The following is a 6,023-nucleotide window of genomic DNA, read 5'->3' as shown; positions in this document are numbered from 1 at the left end:
AACAGCCAAGACTGCAGGGCTCTGTGGGTAAAGACGCCTACCGTTAAGTCTGAGGACACAAGTTGGACCCCCAGAACCACGAAGAGAGAAGCAACTCTTGCATGCACCCCTGACCTCCACCTGGGTGCCAGGACGGGTGCATGCACACAGAAAATAGTGCAGGGCTTCAAATCTCTTTGAAATTGGTCAATTTGCTCCTTGCTTCTGCAGGTAAACAAATGACCCCTTGACTCAGTTTCCTCACTTGGCAACTGCAACAAGCAATCCTCCAGTTCATCTAGCACTCACGGACCGTAAGTCACAGTAATTCATGAGCCACCCAATTTAACCCAGCAACACCTCACACTCACGCAAAAGTGGCCCTGACATCAGCTCGCCCCCAGCCTTGCTCCATGTCTTAAGTTAACATCCAAGTCTGGGAAGGGACCTTCCTAAATGCCCCCACTGTCCAGGTTAATATTTTGAAAAACTTGGGGTGACATTATCTTTTTCCCCCCGTGAGATCCTTTGGCCCCTTGGCTTTCCCGGTTCCAAAGACAGAAGAGAGGAGGGTTCATGCATGTTAACTGGCCTGAAAGAGAAGAAGCCAACCCAGAGACCCGACTGGGGCTAAGAAGTTACCCAAGAGCTCACCTTCAAGCGCAGAACCTACTCTCCGCAAACGGGCAACCACCGCGGAAAGAGAGCCAGCGCTGTCTCCACTCCACACCTGTGAGGTGACAGCCTTTGAGGAGTCTCAGGCTAGCACGTGCTTAGTGCCCATTGGCTGCCAGTTCTGACTGGTCCTTCCCAGGTAGATCCGGAACAGCTGCGCGGGCAAACGCTGGGCAAGCACTGGCACCCATCCACCTCGGCCAGCAGCTGCGCAAGGGAAGGCTCATCTACTCCCCACCCCCACTCCCCACTAGATTGTACTCTCATTATTTTTAAGATTTAATTTTTTTTTAAACTGATGTGTGTATGTATGGAGGCCAGAAGAGGGCCTGGGATCCCTTGGAGTTGCACCAGGCTCTTTTGAGTTGTCTAATTTGGGTGCTCAAGTCCTCTGCCACACCCAGGGCTCATAACCACTCATCCATCTCTCCAGACCAAGACTCATTCTTTTTTTTTTTTTTTTTTCTGAACTGAGGACCGAACCCAGGGCCTTGCGCTTGCTAGGCAAGCGCTCTACCACTGAGCTAAATCCTCAACCCTCCAAGACTCATTCTTACGTGCAGAACCTGGGATCTGCACAACCCCCACTGGGTGTATTCAGGGTCTTTGCCTTTTAAAGATTTAGCCTGGAAGTAATACTTGGCATTTAATTTTTTTTTTTTTAAATTTCACTACAAGACGACCAGTCATAATTCTGTGTATGTACGGAGTACAAAATGACATTAAATATATTCCTTGTGGAATGACTACGTGAAGCTAAATATCATCTTTGAATACTTAGGTTTTGGAGGGTGAATTTGACATTTATCTTGAGCAACTTTTGAAATCTTTTTTTGAGGTGGTGGAGGTTTCAGGATAGGGTTTCTCTGTGTAGCCCTGACTGTCCTGGAACTCACTCAGTAGAGATGGTCTTGAATTCAGAGATCTGCCTGCCTCTGCCTCCTGAGTCCTGGGATGTATGTGTGTGTGTGTACATGAATGTGCATGTAGAGGCCAGCGATCAACCTTGGGTGTTATTTCCCAGGTACTGTTTATTTATTTATTTATTTTAACAATTTGTTTATTTTAATCATTATCTTATGTGCATTGGTGTGAAGGTGTTAGATCCCCTGGACTTGGAGTGACAGACAGGTGAGCTGCCATGTCAGTGCTGGGAATTGAACCCAGGTCCTCTGGAAGAGCGGCCAGTTCTCTTAACCACTGAGCCGTCTCTCCAGCCCTGAATTTATTTAATTTTATGTGTATGAGTGTATTCTGCCTGCCTGCATGCGTGTCTGTGTACTCTGTGTGGTGCCCAGGGAGGCCAGAAGAGGGAGTGAAATGCCCTGGAACTGGAGTCATGGGTGGTTGTGATCTGCCACATGGGTGATGGGAACTGAACCCAGGACCTCTACAAGAACAGTAAGTGCTCTTAACCACTGAGCTGTCTTTCCAGCCCCCAGTTTTTTTCTTTTTAATGATAGTGTCTCTGACTGTCTTGGCACTCACAACCTCCTTGTTTTTGATCCATGGGATGTGGGGATTGGACTCAGGTCCTCAGGCTTGCACAGGGAACACTACACAGATTGAGCCATTTCCATGGCCCCTACAATAAACTATTCCTAATTTTTAAAGATTTACATTTATTTGGCATGTTTGTGTTTGTGTGCATGTGTATATGTGCGTGCTTGTGCATATGTGTGTGTGCATGCATGGGTGTGTGTGTGTCAGAGGAGAGTTTGTGGGATTTGAGTCTCCCCTTCCACCTTGTGAGACCCAGGGATTGAACTCAGATCATCAGGCTTGACAGCAAGCGCCTTTACCCATTCAGCCATCCTGCCAGACTGAATTATACCTAGATATGGTTGCTTCCTTGTGCAACAGACCTCCTACTTCCTTGAAACGTTATACCTTCTGCCTTCAAATTCCTTTCTCCTCAGCCTCTGCTAACTACAGTCTGCTCCTGAGTCCAGCTGTCTTGGTGGCATGCAGTGTTTGTCTTTCTGTGCCTATTATACTCCCTTGAGTACCATGTTTTCTATTAACCATCCATGTTGCTGGCAATAACAAGATGTTTTTCTCTGTAATGGCCAAATACCATTCCGTTATGTGTATGTACCCCACTTTATTTATCCACCCACCTACTGATGGATATCTAGGTTAATTCCACTTCTTGGCTATTATGAATAATGCCTAGCTATTAGCATACAAGGTATTATACATCATTATGTCATTAAAACTTAATTTATGTGTATATGTATGTGCCTGCACTAGCTTATATGAACTGGGTGAGTACAGGTGTCTGTGGAAGCCAGAAGAGGGGCTCCCATCCCCAGAACTGGAGTTAAAAGCAATTGTGTGACTCCAGATGTGGGTTCTGGGAGCCAAACTTGGGTCCACTCAAGAGCAGCCAATGCCCTTAACCTCTGAGCCACCACTCCATCCCCCCCACCCTTACTGAACAAAGTGTATTTGAGTAGCTTCTCTCCTTCCCCCTCATAACCCCCATCCTGTTATGATATGTTGATTATCTTGACTTCAGCATCCCACAGTGAATTGATATCACAACACAATCGTGCCGTACACACTGACCATAATGACATCTGATGCCTTATACGCTAAGAGCAGCTTGAGTGCAACAGCTCAAATGAACTAAAAAAAAAAATTATAAAAGTAGGGGAAAATCACTTCAATTTTTCAGCTAAAGTAATTGTAAAAACTTTGTCTTTCCTTTAGGCGTTGTGCAGTCATACGGAATAAGCACAATGTGTGTTCTGGTTTGAAAAGGGGCTGGGGAGATGGCTCAGCGAAGCTGCTCTTGCAGAAGATGAGTTCAGTTCCCAGAACCCACATAGGGTGTCTCACAATCACCTGAAACTCCAGCTCCAGGGGGATTTGGACACCTTCCTCTGGCCTCTGTAGGCACTCATCTACAGAAACCCACAAACACACACACACACACACACACACACACACACACACACACACACACACACAATTAAGAATAAAAAATGTAAAAACTAGATTGATTTATAGTAATGAAACAAATTGGGCTGAAGGTGTAGTTCAGTGGTAGCGTGCTAGCCTAGCATACATGAAGCCCCACGTTTGATTCCCCAGCCCCTCATAAAACCAGGCATGGTAGCACAGACCTGGAATCCCAGCACGTAATTGGTAGAAGAAGGAAGATCAGAAGTTCAAGGCCAGCCTGGTCTAAATGGCCAAACCGCCTTCAACATTTCTTTCTTTATTTATTCATTGATTATGTGTGGACGCGTCCATGCCATGCGTGCACATGGAGGTCAGAGGGTAACTTGTTGGGAGTCAGTTCTCCCCATCTACCACGAGAGTCCTGGGGATGGAACTCAGATCATCAGGTGGCAAGCACTTTGACCATCTGGCTAGTCTGGACAACTCTACTTAAAAAATAATTGCTAGTAGATCGGTGCCTAGCCCAGCTGTCATCAGAGAGGTTTCCTCTGGCAGCTGATGGGAGCAGATGAAGAGACCTCAGCCAAATGTTAGGCAGGGGGGGGGAGCGAGCACCCCAAATTGGAGGTCTCCATGGGAATCCCTCCCCTCGGAATGCAGGGGACCCTGTGGAAGAGCAGGAGGAAGAATTGTGGGAGTCAGAGGGGTCGAGGACACCAGGAGGACACGGCCCACAGAATCAACTAATCAGGGCTCATGGGGGCTCACAGAGACTGAAGCAGCGATCACAGAGCCTGCATGGGTCTGTGTTAGGTCCTCTGCATATGTGTTATGGTTGTTAGCTTGGTGTTTTTGCTAGACTCCTCACAGTGGGAGTTGGGGTGTCTCTGACTCTTTTGCCTGCTCTTAGGACCCCTTTCCTCCTACGAGAATGCCTTATCCAGCCTTGATATGAAGATATGTGCCTAGTCTTATCGTATCTTGTTCTGCCATGTTAGGTTGCTGTCCCTGGGAGGCCTGCTCTTCTCTGAAGGGAAACAGAGGAGGAGTGGATCTGGGGAGAGAGAAAGGGGGACTGGGAGGAGTGGAGGGTGGGAAAACGACAGTCAGGATGCACTGTATGAGAGAAGGATGGAAAAAAAGAAAGAAAAAAAAATGCTGTGGCAGTTCATGACCCAGGTCACAGGATCAACCTGGGTGCCTGTCAACAGATACATGGTAGTAGTAGATCTTATCTACACATTTTCTTTATCAGTATGTATGAAGGGTCCTTAAAAAAAACTACTCTATGATACAGCTGCACTACTTCTGAGTACAGACCCATGCCTGTAGCCCTGGTACTCAGGAGGCATGAGGCAGGAGGATGATGAGTTTGAGGCTGGCAGGCACTCTTACCCTGAGCCATCTCTGCAGCCCCAAGACGGAGTTCAGCTGCCGTGAACGTGGACGCACGGGTATCTCGCTGTCTGCTGACTTTGTTAAGGTCTCGGGTAGGTCACACACCGTGACAACTCACTTTTGTAGAAACTCCTGGTCTCTGCACATCTCTGCCTCTGTTTGTGTGACTCTGTCTGTGTCCCTACGTTGTGTCTCTTTACACGTCTTCCCATTTTTTTGTTGCTCTTTGTGTCTCTCTCTCTGTCTCTCATCTTTCTGCCTGTGTAGCTCTATATCGATCTGCGTCTGTGTCCTTCTAAAACACCCTGATGTCACTTTCCTTGGAAATCTCCTATGGCAACCAACTTTCAGACAAGGAACAGGTTTGTTTCTTTCTTCTGCATAGCGCCGGTGCCGGGCAACTGGTAAACAAACACTTTTTCATGCTGCACATATTTAATTCAGTTCCCCCAGCACTCCAGTATGTGAAACAGAAATTTCCCAGCCCTCCTTACCACCGGGTCCCATTTAAGAGTCTCATCGGCATATGAACAGAGTGACAGTCCCTAACTCAGACGGGGCTGTGGAGGCCGAGCCCACACCCTACCCTAGAACAGACTGGGCTGTTCCGGACAAAGAAGGACCTGCAAGCCAGCCTCGGCATCCCATGTCAATTAGAAAGAATGTGTTCCGTGGGTATCTGGCTGCATTTGCCTCCATGGTGTGTTGAGGCTTTGAGAGTTCCAGTCTTGTATGATCGTCAGCGGGCCATCCTTTGCGTCTGGACCCTTTAGTCTCGTGTACATGTCCACTTTCTCATTTTCTTTCTTCTCCCTGGGAAGGGCATGGAACACGGCTTGGTTTATCACATTTAAGATTCCTTTGCAATCCCAGGAAAGCCACCAAAAAACTCTACCATAGGAAGTTGCCACCCAGGAGACCAGCCTGACGCTAGGGTCAAATAAACACCAACAGGGCTTTGGCTTGGCCATTGCAGTGGCCCAAGCCTTTAATCCCAGCTCCCCGGAGGCAGAGCTGGGGGATCTCTATGAATCTGAGGCCAGCCTGGGCTACATTATGAA

The sequence above is a fragment of the Peromyscus maniculatus genome, chromosome 1, assembly GCF_049852395.1.
Source record: "Peromyscus maniculatus bairdii isolate BWxNUB_F1_BW_parent chromosome 1, HU_Pman_BW_mat_3.1, whole genome shotgun sequence".
Taxonomy (NCBI): Eukaryota; Metazoa; Chordata; class Mammalia; order Rodentia; family Cricetidae; genus Peromyscus; species Peromyscus maniculatus.
The sequence above is the reverse complement of the archived record's forward strand: the minus strand, read 5'-3'. Positions refer to the sequence as shown.